Genomic DNA, 17,906 nt, shown 5'->3' with positions numbered 1-17,906 from the left:
CTGAAATAATGAGAAGGGTTTCCTAGCCTCTGTGCAATGTGCTCATGTTTTGTCCTGCTTACAGCCAGCTGACTTACAAAGCATTTATCCCATACCTAGTATGTGCTGGGGACTCAGCACACTTTATCTCACTTGGTCTTTTAATACCCCAGAAGTAATTACTTTTTTTTCTGAGAGAGAGAGATTTTTTATTTATTTATTTGATTGGGAGGGATCCTATTATTTTTATTTTTTAAATATATCTAGCAAGTGATTACTGCCTCTAGTTTGCAGGTGTGTAACTCAAGGTGACCAGTCTACAAACACTGACTCAAGTTTCTTTCTCCAAATGGGGCTGTAAGTGGAACAGGATGTGAGAAAGCCAGGACATGCATGGGGTAGATGATCAGTAGCCCAGATTAGTGGACAAGCTGGGTAGGTGTTATGGTTCCTACATTTCCAAATGATTCTCTCCAACGCCCATGATTTCATTAGCATGTGGATTTGTACTTTCCAAACCCCTTCTGCTATATAAATCACTCTAGTAACAACTATCACTTCTTAGGCCTTCTGCAGTTTCTCTGAGCCAAGGACATAAGCTGTTATTAGCTACATTTGTCCAGAGGAAGAACATGAAGCCAGAGAAGTAAGATTGTTTTCATGCAAAATCTCCTGGCTGGGGCAACATTGCCAAGGTAGGAACACAGGTCTCCTGACTGCTGGTCCCACACCTGCCTCTGTGGCCACATCTGCCCCTTCACCTCATTTGGTTTACAACCTTAAGCACGGGGCAGCAAGTAATGAGGCAATTCCAGGCTCCCATCAGTCCACCTAATGTTCAAAATTAATGTTTTTCAAGTTTTCTGACATTTTCTCTTTCATTCTCAGATTAATGAACAAGTCTCGAGGATTTCTGGAAGATTCATCATTTTCCTACTACTGCCTGTCCTGAGGATGGGCAGCTACCCTGACTGAGCTCAGGTCACCAAGAATGTAATTTCCAGGTAAGACACCAAGAGATATGTCCAGCTTCAAAGGATTTCCAATGTAACTAGCAACACCTGCTAATCTTCCTACCTTCTTTGTTTTAAAAATAACACAAGCTGGCAGAGGTTTGTGTTAAAATTTGGCTACTTTGGTTTAATATTTCAGTTGTGACTCACTGGAAATGAGATAGAAAGACAGACAAGGACTTTCTACCAAGCCATTGTCCATCAAAATTGTCAGTGACATCAGTGTCTTTTTTATCATATGAATGCAATCACTAGGATGGGCCCTCCCAACGTAATGGCACTGGACCTTTTCTCTCTCCCTTGTAGCAAAGACAAACATCAAATCATTACACGATCCACATTCATTGACAGCTCTATTAGCCTTGTTAATATCTTGTTGGAAATTATACTGTATAGACTCGTGCACGCGTGCACACACACACACACACACACACAGTATGCCATAAACCAGCAGTCCCCGAGCTCTCTGTGCTGACTCCACCCATGTTATTTGTTCTGGAATTCAGGTTTCTGGATGAGAGCTGATGCAAACTGATGCATCTATAAGATGCGTTCTCCTTATTGTCTGATACATCAAGATTGTTTATTACTGAGAGATTAACAGAGAGAAAGGGAAGAAATGGACACATTTGGTAACTGAAATGAGAGATGCATAAAATATGAGTTATGGGTTTGCCTGTTCTCACAGCTGCCTCAAGCCTCTGATCTGCACAGTGTCTCTGGTTTTTCCTTGAAGACATGTTCTGTTGATGCATGGTAAGGCTTTGAATTCAATTAAGTACTAACACTGGGAAGCAAATTGGCTTTTTAAAAAATGCAACAAATAATCTATACATGGCTTAATGTAAACCAATGAGTATCTTAATCATAGCAAAAGAATGGTCTCAAAAAAAAAAAAAAAAAGAATGTCTTCTCTTATGCAAACCAGAGCTAGCTCTATGACAGGTAATTTTTGAGCATCTTTATGTTTTTGTCTTTTTAATCGGGATGAGGAAGAAATCACTTAAGCAATGGCACAGTGCAATGGGAGCCCTTGTGGGAAATCACACCTATAATGAATGCATCAGACTAACAGACCATCTGTGAAGTAATGCTGAGATTCAAATGGAATGGTTTCCTGCCACTCTGTACAAATGTGCTTGTGTTTTTTCTGCTTGGGGCCAACTACCTTACTGTTTCTTGCTTTTCTTTGGAGTAGCTAATGCGTATAATTGCAACCTCCTTAAACACAAGGCCATTTTTTAAATCACAGATGTTAAGTCTGTTTATATCCTATATTAAAGAAAACCATGTACCCAGTTCCCTGTCTTAATGAAGGTGCTACTGATGTTGACAGATCATGTTAACTGTCAGGAAGTGTGACTAATCACATTACAATTAAGTGGCCAATGCCTTTTCTTCCACTGCAGTCAAGGAGCTGGTATGGCCAGTTGGGACCCTAGGGGCTATGGCAAAATAATTCCTTCTTCTGGAGCATTTGAGGCCTGCAGAGACAAAGAGCATGGGTGATTGAGATCACATAGGAACTCGTCCTTTTAGTAACCAAAGAAATGAGTAAGAAAGGCCCCTGGTAAGCAGAAGGCTTCCCACCCTGAGTGAGGAGTGCCTGTTCTCTATGGCTACGCACTCTCCCCCACCTTCCCCCATGGGCTGGGTTGTCCCGCATGGCTGCTGTCTGAGAGGCTGTGGCTGCTGTGATGCTGGCGTCCTCCTGTGCTGTTCCTCCAGCCCCTTCTTTGGGTTATGGGCCTCTCCCCATGGTCATAGCAGTGGCCCAGTGACCCAGGTCTAAACACCACATTCTCTTGCGCACAGGATAGATATATAATGCAGGCAGGACCAATCAGAGAAATATTTGTAATGGAATTGGAAAGACTGGGGAAAACAAATCTGGGAAAGCAGGCAGCTGTCCCCCCGCCCCACAATGGCTGGAAGAGTCCATCTGTAGAATGAAAAGAAAAGCAGCTCAGAGCCAAGAGACGGAAATGCAGGGTGAGAAAAGCCAGAGGGCATTATCTTGGGTCCCTGGATTGAGTCAGGCCTGAAGTGAAGCCTCTCTGCGGGCTTCTCAGTAACAAGTCACTGTCTTCCCCCTTTGCTCATGCAAGTTGGGTTTCCTTCACTTACAACTGAAAACAGTCCTGACTAATCAATTTCTAGCTCCTGAATGTGGCAAGCTTGGAGGACCCCTGGATTCCTCTGTTTTAGACAACAGGCACCGCAGCCTGTTGACAGCATTTATGACATGCAACCCCCTAACTGACCCAAACGAATACAGAGCTCCCTTCCCCTGTGTCCACCTAAGTCTCCTCCACAACATGGAAAAAGGAATGCAAGTAAGAAAGCAGGGAGCAAAAAAGACGCAGCCACAAGCGGCAGAATTGGACGATAAGCCCATCCCCCACAGGCTCACTTTCATGGCAAGAGCAAAGTGATCATTCCCACTCTGGCACCGTCATTTGACACAGAAGAGTAGTTTCCAAGAGAAGGCCAGCTTCTGACCAAGGGCTGGAGAAGAGTAGGAAGGGGAGGCAAGGCGCTGAAGCCAGGAGCGTATGCAGGATCACAAGTCAAGTCCAGGACCAAGGAAGGATGTCTACGTAAGTCTCTAAAACCCAAAGCTTTAGGGGCAAAATCAAAGCCAAGAATTCAGAGATAGGGACTAAGCAATGAAGAGCACCCCAGGAATGAATGTGGTCAGCCTTGGCAATCAACCAAGCTACAGTGTCCTCTGCAGCTGGTGTTGAGTGCACTGGGGGAATGGTGCCTGGGAGGCTGGGAGTATAGGAGCAGGAAGGGAGAGGGACGGATGGAGACACCACAGGCTATTGGGGTCTTTTAACAACAAAACAGTAAGCAGTGCTCTTGATAGACTCAAATGAAACACAGAAGCCCCTCAAGAGCACAGATGTTAGCATCTGGAAGTGGTCCTGGGTGATTTAAGAAAGAGCACGATGTGGGTAAATTGCTGGTCCATATCTCAGTTTCCTCTGGGCTGCCTGAACCAGAGAGCAACGATCATTTCTCATGAGGGCAGACAAACTGTTTGGATGGCCGTCGACTCTGCAACATTAAAGGATTTTTCATGGTAAGATTGTGACTATACTGAGCATAAAGCTCATGGTGCCATGATGAAGCTGTGGCCCAGAAGACATGGCCTCAGCCAGCCAGATCCCTGTTCATCTGCAATCAACATTCAGAGAACTACAGAAGGTTGGGGGACTCCAGAGAGCAGAACCTCTATAACTTCAGCATCTCTGATGGCAGGGAAGGACTCTCCTGTGTTCTGCCTGGACTGTGGCCATGCCATGTGCATCTGCCCCTGCCTGTGTCCCTTGCAGAGCGGTTTTCATCAGGAAACTTGACCAGAAGGACCAGCATCCCAGCAGAGGGGGCACATGGCTGTCCTGTACCGCAAGAGAAGGAAGGATTGGAGATGGGTGCCTGTGGTCAAGCCAGGTGCCCACATGGGCTCATGCCACCGGCAGCTGAGTGAGGCCCCAAGGGTGAGCTCCACAGCACCAGAGAAGGAAGATGCCACAAAGCACGAAGCGCTACCCAAACAAATGAGCACAGGAGAGTCAGCATTCTCTGGGAAGCTTTCCCAACTATGGAGAAACTTTCAGAAAGTGCAAACTCGTACATTGTGGAGAAGGCAAAGGGAGTCAGGGGTTGGGGAGCCGGTGCGGGAGAGCTGGGTGGGGAAAGGAGACATGGGCAGCCCTGGGCTCAATCCCCGATCCTGCCAAAAGAGAAAAGTATAGTCAGAGAGGTCAAATGACCAAAATTACATCTCAGACAAGGGCCAGATGGCTGTGGAACCAGAGTTCCTGGGCTCCCAGAGCAGGGTCTTCCCCAGCACCAGCTATTTTGTTGATGGGAAACAGGCCCCTGGGATGGAGACTGTGACAGAATCCCAGGTGAGGAAAGAGTGCAGATTTTACATTCACACCAGCAGGAGATGAAGGTTTCCTTTTCTCCACATCCTCATCATCTCCTGTTAATTCTCTGTCTGTTTGATCATAGCCGTCAAAAGCGTGGAAGTGGCATCTCACTGTGCTTTTGATTTGCATCTCACTAACGATACGGAACATCTTCTTATGTGCTTCTTGACCATTTACATCTCTTCTTTGCAGAACTGTCTGTTCAGACCATTTCTCCTTCTTTAAAAATTAGATTGTCTTTTATTATTGAATTATAATAGTTCATTACATATTTTAGATACAAGTCCTGTATTAGACATATGATTTGAAATATTTTCTATCATTCTGTGGGTTGTCTTCTCTGTTTCTTAATGGTGTCCCCTGAGACAAAACTGTTGTTTATTTTGATGGTATCTAGTTTACCTGTTTTTCCTTTTGTTGCTTGTGCCTTTTTTGTTGTGTCTAAGAAACTACGGCCTAACCCAAGGTTCTGACGATTTATGCCTATGTTTTCTTTTAAGGGTCTTACAGTTTAACTCTTACATGCAAGTCTGTGGTCATTTTGAGTTAATTTTTGTGTATGGTCTGCGGTGGAGGTCCTACTTTAGTCTTCTATGGAATGAAATTCTTCGCATTTAGCCTGTTTGGATTTTACAGAGATTCTTGAATTTGTAAGTTTATGTTTTTCACCAAATCTAGGAAGTTTTCAGCCATTATATAATATTTTTAGTACTGCATTATATATTTTAGAGATTCCAATGACACAAATTTTTGACCTGTTCATAATGTTCTAGAGGTCTCCAGGGATCTGTTTATTTTATTTTTGATTTCTTTACTCTCTTTTCTTCAGATTGGATCATTTCTATTCCTCTATTTTCAACATCACTGATTTTTCCCTCTGTCATCTCCATCCAGCTGAGTCAACTCGGTAATTTTTTTAAATTTCAGATCATACATATTGCAGTCCTAAAATGCACAATGGCTTCTGTTTTTGTAATTTCTATTTTTCTGAAGAAAAGTCCTATATTTCCACCTGTTTCCAAAATATTCACCCTTTCTTCATGGATCGCTGTTGTAATAGAGCCATTAAAGTCTCTCTAACCATCCCAACACCTGGATCATGTTGGAATGGGCCTCTGTTGATTATATTTTCCCTTGAGAATTGCTTTCTAGAGTTTTAACCCCCATGCTGTGCTACATCACTGTGGAGAGAAAGAGAGAGAAAAATCTATGCGGGTACCCCACACACTCTTTGTGAAACCCTCCTTTCCTGATCCCACTTTCCTCTTGGGGTCTTGGGTGCTCAACTCTATGGTAGCACATTATGTAACTGGAACCAACCTTGGGGCAGGGCCAGGAGGGGGAAAAAAAAAATGAGCAAAAACCTTATGAGGATTCTCTCCACACTTCCTGTGTCATATGGGTGAGGGGATTTTTCCTGTCCTCTGTCCTGAGAGACAGATTCTCTTGGAGGTTTTGCTGATTGTGCCTGCTCTGTGGTCTACAGCTTCCTGTTTTGACTTGTCCTTGGTCCAAAACTGTGTGGGAAAAAAAAAAAAAAAAGGAAAAAAGCCTGGGTCACCATACTGGCTATTCTGCATGCTGGTGTTTAGACCCTGCTCCCAGCCTGTCTGCTATTCTTCATTTTTCAGAGTCCTCGGCCTTTTATATTTTGTTCAGCATGTTTTTTTTGTGACCACTGTAAAAAATAAGCTGCAGTAGGTTTACTTCATTTTGACCAGAAACGAACAACTTTGAGGCACTTTTAATAATATGTAATCTCCTTAATTCCTTGTTTGCTTATTGACTAGCCCCATTCCCACTTGTTGGAGCACTTGCCTACATACAAGGCTTTTGTTCTTAATTCACTGCTGAATTCCTAGCATTCAGGAAAATATCTGCTACATAGTAAGCCCTCACTAAATATGTATTGAATAAATGAATCTTCGTGCACAGAACTTTCTTCTGCACTTTTAGATTTTACTTATGATAATTTTCCTAGAAGTTAAATTATTGACCAAAAGGTATAATTATCTTTTAGGTCGTATTCATGTTGTCAAATTCTTTTCTAACAAGTGAGCATGCCTGTCTCATCACAATAGAATGCAGGAGTTGTGGGGTTTTTTATTTTATTTTAACATTTTCTAATTTATAGGTGAGGATGTTATCTCATTGCTATTTTTATCTGTACCTAATACTTTTAACTCCAACATCCCTGGATCTTCTAAAGAAATTTTTATTGCAAAGACTAAGCTATTCTGCCTGGGTGCTCTGTGCCCCCTGACTTTGAAACACCCCCTAAAGTGGGATCTCCTTCCTGACTAGAGAAAGGAGGAGGGTGTAAAGCTAACCTGCGTAACTCTTTGCAAAAATTACCCCTAGATTCCACTGCCTTCTCAATTCCTCCCATCCAAAAAGTTGCTGTCAAATCTCTTCTGAAATAATTAGAGTGATATTTTTCAACTAGAAAAATCTCATGTGCCTCCAGCTTCTATTAATGAGGCTAGGTCATTTGAAACAACTTTCTTGCTAAAGAAAAAAAAATCAAAACACCAGATCAATATGGGGAAGAAAAAGCACATGAAAAGACTTTAAAATTTGAAGATGTGGAAACTCCCAGATCATTTTTTTAAATTAGAACCTTTCACCAAGGAAGTAAGCCAACCACTGGAGTTCCCAAGTCCCATGGGAATTTGCCAATACCAAACACTCAGGCTCAGTTCACCCTCAGGACACCCCCATCCCAAAGTGGAAAATCCTAGAGATGACATTTTAAGTTTACAAGCTTTATCTCATGGTGACTGCAAAACAAATCTCCCCCCAACAGCCTGCTCCCCGAACCCCGGGGAAGTGTTGAGAAACTGTCTTGGGAGGAGCAGAGCAGAAGAAGTAAAAGAACGTGAAAGAAGAAGTCCTGAGAAGTTCTGGCCTCACACATTTTCACCTGGAAAAGTGTGGCCTGAGGTTGCTGAGGAGCCACAGCTGCACCTTTGGTCTGAAGTGGTCCCCACTGTGGTGCCCACAAGATTTGAAAGCAGCGAACACAATCCTTCTCTGAAGAAGGACACCTCATCATTGTCTTTAGGAAACACCTGCAAAACTTTGCAAGCCAGAGAAGCATCAGGCAGTGAGAGCTGCGCTTCTCATTAAATGAGAGGCACCTGTAGTAGTCCTGACTGCACCCTCTGCCTCCGTCTGACCTGCGGGGGCTCCACACTGGCCCAACCCAACCAGAAGTCCAACAGGGGGAGTCTGTCTGTTTAGTCCATTTAGGTGAGCCTCTTGGAAATAGAAGATGCTCAGCACATGCAGAATGTGAAAGAAACTCGGGAAACTCACCCAAGGAATTGCTGTATTCTGGTCCAAGTTACCACATAGGCTATGAGCACATTTTAAGGATTTCAGGAATTCCATCAACAAAACCATTGGTCTATAAATGTGTGTGGGGAATCCAGCAGAGTAACCTAGCATTGCCAGTACATGTTCATTTTCTTCATGCTACCATGTTTTAAAATGCATCTGTCACTGGGATAAATTGCACATTAAGTCACTAGCAACATGCAGAGGGAAGGAAAGCCATGACTCTTCTCCTCATCCTCTCCTTACTCTTCAAAATGAAGTAAACACTAGTCTAATGGGGTTATGTTCCTTTGGGACCATGTTTACCAGTAAATACAATCACTGTGGTTTTTGCTTTTGTTTGTTTGTTTGCTTTTGAGACAGAGTCTTGCTCTGTCACCCAGGCTGGAGTGCAGTGGAGCGATCTCAGCTCACTGCAACCTCTGCCTCCCAGGTTCAAGCAATTCTTGAACTTGGGAGGCTGCCCCAGCCTCCCAAGTAGCTGGGATTAAAGGCACCCGCCTCCACATCCAGCTAATTTTTTGTAGTTTTAGTAGAGACGGGGTTTCATCATGTTGGCCAGGTTGGTCTTGAACTCCTGACCTCAGGTGATCCACCCGCCTTGGCCTCCCAAAGTGCAGGGATTACAGGTGTGAGCCACCGCACCTGGCCCAATCACTGTTTTAAAAGGCATGCTGTGGCGGGGCACGGTGGCTCACACCTGTAACCCTAGCACTTTGGGAAGCAAAGGTTGGGGAATCACTTGAGGGCAATGTAGTGAAACCCCATCTCTACAAACAAAAATAAAACGTAATAAATAAATAAAGGCATGCTCTGTTGTGGCCTTCTTTACCATCCCTGCCACCCATGACATGAGACTGAACAGAGGCCAAAGGTGCCCCATTGGCAGGTACAATTAACTCACTCTCACTTTACTTCATTCTCAAGCATTAAGGCTAATATAAGGTGTTTTAATGACTTCTAGCTCCAGGGTTGACAGGTTGGTAAAGTGGACATTGTGGTTGGTAGAAGCTAGACTAAGCTATATGCTTCATTGTAGCTATTATGCATAATGAAGAGTTAGAGGCACTCAGCGGGTCAGGAAAGCACTATAATGTTCTATGTATATATCTAAAATTTAATGAAGACAAAGGGTATTAGAAGACATTCCAGGGAGCCTTGGTCAAATACTATTAATAGTTACACAATTACATCCCCATTCACATAAGAATTAATCAACTCTGATACTTAAATTTTGTTTCAATGATTTTTCTATGTTCTAACGCCTACCAGGAATAACCACTATTTAGTTGCTATTTCATTGTATTGCAAAGGCTTGTCTTCACCACTGGATAGAAGTCAAGATCAAGAACATTGTCTTATTCTCTGTATCCCCAAACTTGTCAATATCTGATAAGGAGTAGACGCTCATCTTTCATTAATACTCTCATTCAGCAAAATTGTATTGAGCACCTACTTGTGATAGGCCCTGTAGTGGACACTGTACCAGCAATGAACAAAGTGTCAAAAGATCACTGCTCCTGTGAAAATTATATTGTAATGGGAAGACATCTAATATACATGATATATAAATGACGTATATAGTATGTCAGAATTGAAACCAAGGGGAAAAACAGAACAGACAAGGACTATAGCGTGTGCCAGAGCCAGCTCACACTGGCTTGCAAAAGCCAATTACTTTACTTTCAGGAATTTTGCAAGGCAGTTGTGTCATCACTTTGGTAGCTTAAAATTGGCCACAGTGAAAGCATTTACATTGTGGAAATCAATAAGCACCAAAAATTGGTGTGCCCATCCCCTAGCCACAAACCAGATATTGAACATTCACCAGAACATCTGTATGCCATGGGCTACTGTTGAGTCTGTTGAAGAGAGAGCTCCCGTTGTACATAGGGTGGCTAAACAAGGCATTCCTGACCCAGAGGAGAGTTCATGTTGCGTTTTGGGTCTGAAGGTAGAGCAGCCTCATTCTTCCTTGGGGGAAGGCTGAAACAGAGCAAGGGAGCTGGGCCACATGGCTACCAGAAGGAGGAGAATTCCAGGCAGGGGAGCCAGCAAGTGCCAATGCTGTGACGCTATGTGGAGTGGAAAAAGGACAGCAGTGGGAAGTGAGGCCCAAGAGGTCACCAGGGCCAGATCTCATTGCCTTGCAGGGCACCACACAGACTGACTTGTATTTGAAGTGAGTCACAGTCATCAGAGGGCTGAGCAGAGTGGGGACATGATTTGATTTACATTTCAACACCTCATTCTGGCAGGTGTGTTGAGAATAGACCTAAGTGGACAGGGATGGAAGATGTGGGCCGAGGAGGAAGTTACCGCAGTAACCCAGAGCCCAGGTGAAGGTAGAAGTGGGTGGAGCAGCATGGTCTAAATAGCAGTGGTGAGAAGTAGGTGGTTCTTCCGTATATTTTTATAGTAGAACCTACAGGACTCGTTGAGAAATCAGATAACTGCAGATTTCCTTAAGCAACTGAAAGGACTGAATTGAATTGGAGTGTGAGGTAGATCAGCAGCTCAGGGTCAGGCACATTACGTTCTGCAGATCTGTTAGCTGCCCTGTTAGCACATGCCTTCCGTCTGAGACTTACCTTGGCCGCACACACACAGTCCTCCTTCTCAAGTTCTCCATGAGACTCCTACCTGGAACAGTGGCCTACACACTCTAAACACTTCTGTGTTTGCAGCGACAGAGTGACAAGTCTCCTTCGTCACGGCTCCTGGGCAGCCCTGGTCAGGTTTCCATTTCTGTCTCTGAAACTTTACTCTGCCTTGAGTGGCCCAGCCCTGCTGGACTTGGAGCCATAGTTTGTTGGGCTGATTTTGTGAAAACCGTGATTCAACTGCCAAGTTTTAATTTGGTCTGGGGCCTGGGAAAGTATGCAAGGATGAACACATGGGCATGGGGTTCTGAGCAAGGATTTGCAGTGACTCTCAGGTCCTGGGATGACTGCCCAGAGTTGGGTGACAACTTGCCCAGGAGCCTCACTCCTCAAGAAAGCAGAAGTCAAAGGATTCCAAATGCAAAAGAGGAGCAGGGGCCAGAAGGTTCTTGTCCACATTGAACAAATATGAGAAGACAAATAAACCTCTTATGGAGAGGCAAGCTGTGAGGCCATGTTCGCACGTGCGGCTATGTGTCTTCAGCAGCCGTCTCTCTTACACTGGCTTCTAACCTTGGAAGGAAAGGGAGAGATTAACATGCAGCTGTAGTGTGGATTTTATACCTTCATGCTGTGTCTCAATTAATCAAAGATTTGCCATAAAACTTAACCGGCAGTCCTCCACACCATGTCATGTCATAAAATATGAGCTGATTAATCCTCTTCTAATTTGTATGATAATTAAAACCCTAACTTCTAATTCCGTTCATTGTCTTCCCACAAGGAGTCTGCTCCAGCTTTCCCAATGCACCCAGCGACTGTCCTCTGCCCACGGGGTGGCTTTGTTGCCTTTACAGTACCGCGTTCCCCTGTCATTCTTCAAGGCCTGAAGATAAATATGTGCTTATCGCTCCAGCCCGTCCTGACACAAGCCTGCAAGGAGCCGAGCCTGTGCTCATAAATCAAACACTGAAAGTCACTGGGTATTTTATCAGGATGTTGGTCCAGCTCTGTGAATGTCCCTTCCTCTTAATGAGCAATTAACTTGCTAAATGCAATGAGGCCCAAATACATCTGAGCCACTCAGGCCATGGTTGAGCATGTACTAGATGAACCAGGAGGTGGCTTCCACATCTGCATGCACTGAGGAAGTTCCAGTGCAATCTGCTGTGTTGATGATGAGCTTCTGAAGCACAAAGAAGTCTGTCCAGACCTACCTCAGAGCACAGGAAGAGAAAGAGGAAAGGAATTTACAGGAGCCAAGTTCTCTGCAAAACAATATAGTGCAGGGCTGATTTTTACTGCAGAATTGCTTAGTAAATTCATAAATTATATATTCTGTGAGGGGGATTTTATTATACCTCTTTTGCATTTGAGGAAACTGAGGCAAAGTGAGATTAGGTGAAACACTGAGGTCACATAAATCATAAGTGACAAGATTTGAATTCAATTCTATATGACATCGAAGGTCTTAAACTAGTGCACTTTCCATCTATGTATAAAATAATTCCTTAATTTATAGAGCAACTAGCGTGCACCAGGTACAATTCAGGAGCTATATATATATATATTACATATTACATATATATATAGTATTTCTAATATATATATAAAACATATATACTAGATATAAGAAATATATATACCAATATATACTAGTATACATATTTATCCTAATCACAATTTTGTGGATTAAATAAATATATATACTAACATATATTAGTAATAATATATATACTAGCGTATATATTTCTTATGTATAGTAGCAGGAGCTATATATGTATAGTATTTCTAATATATATAGTATTTCTTTTATATAATATATACATATATACACGCACACACGTACAATTATCAGACCTTGTCACTCCATAGCCAAGCCATCATTAAACCATCAACTTTAGCTTCTAAATAGACTTTATTTTAAATCTAGGACTTTAAGAATGGCCAATTCTACAGGATGTTAAGATTAAATGAAGTTAAGAAGTTTTCCTAGTACAGATTTGTTAGAATCTTTGCTCTGCCATGGGCGCTATAAAGCCTCATTGTGAAACATCACACAATTTATTAAAGTCTGCGGCCTCAGAACCCTTTATCTGGCTCACTAGGCACTAGTGTTCCGGAGGATACATGCTGGGAGGTGGTTCTCCAGCTTATTCCATCAACTCCCTCCCAATGTCCCCACTACAGCTAAGACCATGCCTTCATTTTCCTAGGTTGCCAATGTGGCCAGCTAAGTGACCTCCCTTCCACGGGGAAACCACATCCATTATTCCCTGGAGAGACACTACAGATTTCCTGGGTTCAATGATGCTTATTCCCACCCAAGCTCTGACATTCAACAACTGTGAGACTTTTAGCAAGTCACTTAACCTCACTATGCTTGACTTCCTCATATTGAGTGTTTTCTATACATCAAGTGATGAGCGAAGTGCTCTATTTTTATCTCATTTAATTTTCTCAACAATTTGTGGAAATTGTTACTTATCATAATCACCATTTTGCAGATTAAAAAACCCAGAGGTAAAATAATGTGCCTAGCATCGTACAGAAGGTGGGCGTTAGAGCCAGCTAATGCCTGCCCCGCAGAGTTACCATGGAGATCAATGACTTGCTAATATGAATCTCTAAGCTCACTTATTCATACACAGAAAACACATAACACATTCATGTTAACTAAGAATGTTATTAGGGATACCATGAATGAATTTCACTTCTGCTTAAGGAGTAGCAGGGATCTGATTTATCTTCCCACTTTCCACCTGCAACAAGAAACAAACAAAATATAGTAAACATTGCTTTTCAAAACACTGAGTATCAGACAATGAAGGACAGTCATCTCTCAGAGATAGAAACAAACTAGGTGAGCCCTATGAATCCCCAACTGGCGGCTTGAAAGAATCTCCAGGCGAGGACAGAGAGAGGAAACCCAGGCACACCTTGCTGGTCTCCCTAAGTTGACAAGATAGAGCTGAGAGTCCAGGGAGATGAAAGCAGTTGGTTTGCAGTATACAAAAGAGTGGAGCATCCATAGGCAGAAGCTTAGAGATCTGCAGAGGCTCCTCTTCACTATTCACTCATCAGAGTAATACTCAGCACTTCGTGTATAGAAACTACACCAGGGTGTGGGGGAACATCTGAAAGTACAATAGAAGAGAATCTAGGGCTCACATGCATCTGGTAATAGTATCTATTCCTGCTGGCTCCAGTGAGTGGAAAACTCATAATTTACGGCTCATTGGGTAGTCTACTTGAGAAAGGCTTGCCTTAGTAGTAAGAAATAATAAGCAACAGATGGAGCATAGCCCCTGACCCACCTAACAAGTTGTAGAATTAAGTCCTGAAACAGGCAAACTGTTTCTAAGTAATTGCTTCCCAGAATAAAGTTCAATAATATTTTTAAAAATAATCATAGCAGGCACATGGTAAGATAAAATGTACAATGTCTGTCATCTAAACAAAGATTTCCAGGCATACGAAGAAGCAGGAAAACATCATCCGTAATGAAGACAATAATGGATCAAGAAAACTGCACCAGAGCTAGCACAAAAAGAACTTTCAGGCAAGGACATTTATATAGCCATTATTATTTAAAGTGGTAAGTAGTAATATGGAGAATACAAAAAATAACCAAATCAAACTTTAGAGATGAAAACTAAAATGTGTGACTTGAGAAATACATTAAATGGGATTAATGGATTAGATAGAGTAGAAAAAAAATTACTGAACCTTAAGACATAGCAATAGAAACTATCCAAAATGAAACACGGAGAGAACAAACATTAAAAGGAGCACTTGCAAAATGTGAGACTACTTCAAGCAAACTAGCATGCGTTTGAATGGAGTCCCTAATGGGGGTAGGGGGCAGAGAAAAAATATTTGAAATAATAATGGTTTTAAAATTTCCAAATTTATTTAAAAATATAAATATACAAATCTAAGAAGTTCAATAAACTCCAAGCATAAGAAACATGAAAAAAATACACCAAGGCTCACCATAATCAAATTGTTCAAATCCAGTATTAAACGAAGATCTTAAAGCAGACAGAGGAGAAAAAAACCACATTATGAAGAAAGGAGCAAATTTAAGGATAACAGCTGATTTTTCACTGGGAGCAGTATAAGCAAAAACAAAGTGAAACAACATGTTTAAAGTCCTGAAAAAACTCTGTTGACCTACAATCCTACACCCAGCAAAAATATTAAAAATGAAGTGAAAATTAAGACTAATTCAAATAATTTATCACATTACAAGAAATGTTGAAGGAATTTCTTCAGGCAAAAGGAGAATGATACCAGATGGAGATGGAGATGGAGATGTAAATCTAAACAAAAATGGTGTATGAGAGAAATGGTAACTACATGGGTAAAAACATAAAATGTTGTTCTTATTTAAATCTCTTTAAAGTTAATTGACATAAACATGAATTAACATAATAACAATGCATTTGGGGTTTATAACATATGTATAAGGACAGTATGAGTAATATCACAAAGGCAGAGATGAGAGAAATGGAAATATATTACTATAATTTGTTCCATCATATTTAAGTCAAAAGTTATAAGTTAAAGATGTATATTATTATTCATATACTGGATTTACTGTTTATCATACCACATTATTAAAGAACTATTATGCTATTATATCACACTTCATTATGTACTATTATTATATGGTACAATTATTTTTATTTATCCTACCATTACATGTAATACAAAGGTAGGTATGTGAAGGTATGCTCTGTTCAGTTAAAAATGTATAAAATAAACCATAAAACAATCAATCCAATAATAAAATGAAGAGTTATAGTTAATAAACCAGCAAATAAAATAAAATCAGAAATAATACTCAAATAATTTTTAAAGTGGGCAAAAAAGAAGAAACATGAAGAAATGAAAAGATAGGATAAATAAAAACCAAACAGCAAGTTGAGAGACAAATTTAACCATATCACTAATGACACTAAATGTAAATTGTTCAAATAACCCAAATTAAAAGCAGAAACTGTCAGACTGGATTACAAAGCTGAATATCTGATTACAAAAACACACTTTAAATATAAAGACACAAATAGGTTAAAGGTAAAAGCAAAACCAAAATCAAAACTTGGGTAGCTCTTTTAGTATTATACAGAGTGGATTCCATGGCAAAGTATAGTTGAAGATAATTTCATAGTGATTAAATAGCCAATCAAAGTATATAGTAAATCTAAATAGTTATGTACCTAAAAATACAACTTGAAAATACATAAAGTAAAACCACATAGAATTATAAAAAGAAATAGAAACATCCATAATTATAGTTGAAAGTTGTAACACCTTTCTTTCAGAGATTAATAGAAAAATAGAGGATGAACAAATATAGAGTACACTTGAATAACATTATAAAGCAACTTGATCTAATTGACTTCAGAGGATATGCCGCCCAACCAGATCCGAATACACATTCTTTACAAGCACACGTGGAGAAACTTGTCAAGAAGCACTACCCTGTTCATAAAGAAAGTACACGTGGAGAATCTTGTGAAGAAGCAACACCCTTGTCATAAAGAATTTTCAGTAAACTTAAAAGGATTCAAGTCATATAAAATATGCTTTCTGACCACAGTGGAATTAAATTTGACATCAATTACAGCAACATATCTGGATAATCCACCAAATATTTGCAAACTTAACAGCAAATTTCTCAGTAACTCATAAGTTAAAAAAGAAATCAAAAGGAAATTAGAAAGTATTTTGACATAAACATAAATAAAAATACAACATAAAATTGTGGGATGTCACTAAAGCAAATTCATATTACTAAATGTCTACATTAGAAATGATGAAAGGTCTCAGATTAATGACTTCAGTGTTCACTTTTGAAACTAACAAAAAAGAAAAAGAAAATACACAAACTAAGCCAAAAAAATAAAATACTAAATATCAGAGGAAATCAATTAAATAAAGAAACAGGAAACCATGGGGAAAAAAATCAATAAAACCAAAAGCTGCTTAAGATCAATGAAGTTGACAAACCTATCTCTATCTTCTGATAAGGAAAAAAAAAGAATGACACCAGTTGCTAATATCAGGAATGAAAGAAATGTAAACACTACAGATTCTGCAGATAATATAAGGATAATAAGGGGATATTATAAAATACAATGTCTATAATTTTAACAACTTAGATGAAATACAGTATAAAATATAATATATTCAGGGATAAATATGGCAGAAGAAGTAAAGGCACGGATACTGAATACTACAAAATATTTCTGGAAGATATTAAAGAAGACCAAAAGTATAGACAGGCACACCATAGTCATGGGTTGGAAGACTCAATGTGGCTAAGATATCAATTCTCTCCAATTTGTTCTGTAAATTCAATGCAATTCAAATCATAATCCCAGCAGGCCTGTTTTGTATAAATGAACAAACTGATTCTAAAATTCATTTGGAATTGCAACATACCTCGAATAGGCAAGAAAACTGTTGGGGTTTTGTTGTTATTGTTGTTGTTGGGTTTTTGTTTGTTTGTTTGATTTTTTGTTTTTTGATTTTTGTTTTCCCCCTGAGACAGGCTCTCCCATTATTGCCCAGGCTGGAATGCAGTGGCACTATCTCGGCTCATTGCAACCTCAGACTCCTAGACTCAAGCTATCCTCTAGCCTCAGCCTCCCAAGGAGCTGGGCCACAGGCACGTGCTACCATGCCCAGCTAGTTTTTGTTTATTTTTTGTAAAGACAAGGCCCCACTATGTTGCCCAGGCTAGTCTTGAACTCCTGAGCTCAAGCGATCCTCCCATCCCAGCCTCCCAAAGTGCTGGGATTACAGGCATGAACCACCAGCCAAGAAGACTTTGAAGAAGAAGAAATACATTGTAGAAAAGACACTATCAATATTAAGATTTATTACTGAGCTACAGTAATTGTAATTAAAATGGCATGCTATTGGCATATGGGTACTATAAAGACAGAGAAATACCAAACTCTAAGATCAAAAGCATATAAGGAACTCAAGCAACTTAATAGGAAAATAAGTAACCC

The 17,906-nt window shown here is 40.6% G+C and overlaps 1 long non-coding RNA gene across 4 annotated transcripts in view; it reads right to left on the bottom strand.

Moving 5' to 3' along the window:
• Window positions 1–9,375: 9,375 nt before the first annotated feature.
• LOC104005169 (uncharacterized) overlaps window positions 9,376–17,906 on the bottom strand; it is a 75,797-nt gene continuing 67,266 nt past the window's right edge. Inside the window, exons 4-5 of one of the 4 annotated variants that reach the window (XR_001716188.4) lie at window positions 13,577–13,640; window positions 9,376–12,091 (exon numbers count right to left, since the gene is read on the bottom strand). This is a non-coding gene — a long non-coding RNA (uncharacterized LOC104005169). Of the gene's footprint in view, window positions 12,096–13,576; window positions 13,641–17,906 lie in introns of all 4 variants that reach the window. The other 3 variants (XR_001716189.4, XR_008546576.2, XR_008546575.2) reach the window with 3 other exon arrangements.

This window comes from Pan troglodytes, chromosome 13 (assembly GCF_028858775.2).
Source record: "Pan troglodytes isolate AG18354 chromosome 13, NHGRI_mPanTro3-v2.0_pri, whole genome shotgun sequence".
Taxonomy (NCBI): Eukaryota; Metazoa; Chordata; class Mammalia; order Primates; family Hominidae; genus Pan; species Pan troglodytes.
The sequence above is the reverse complement of the archived record's forward strand: the minus strand, read 5'-3'. Positions and strand labels throughout refer to the sequence as shown.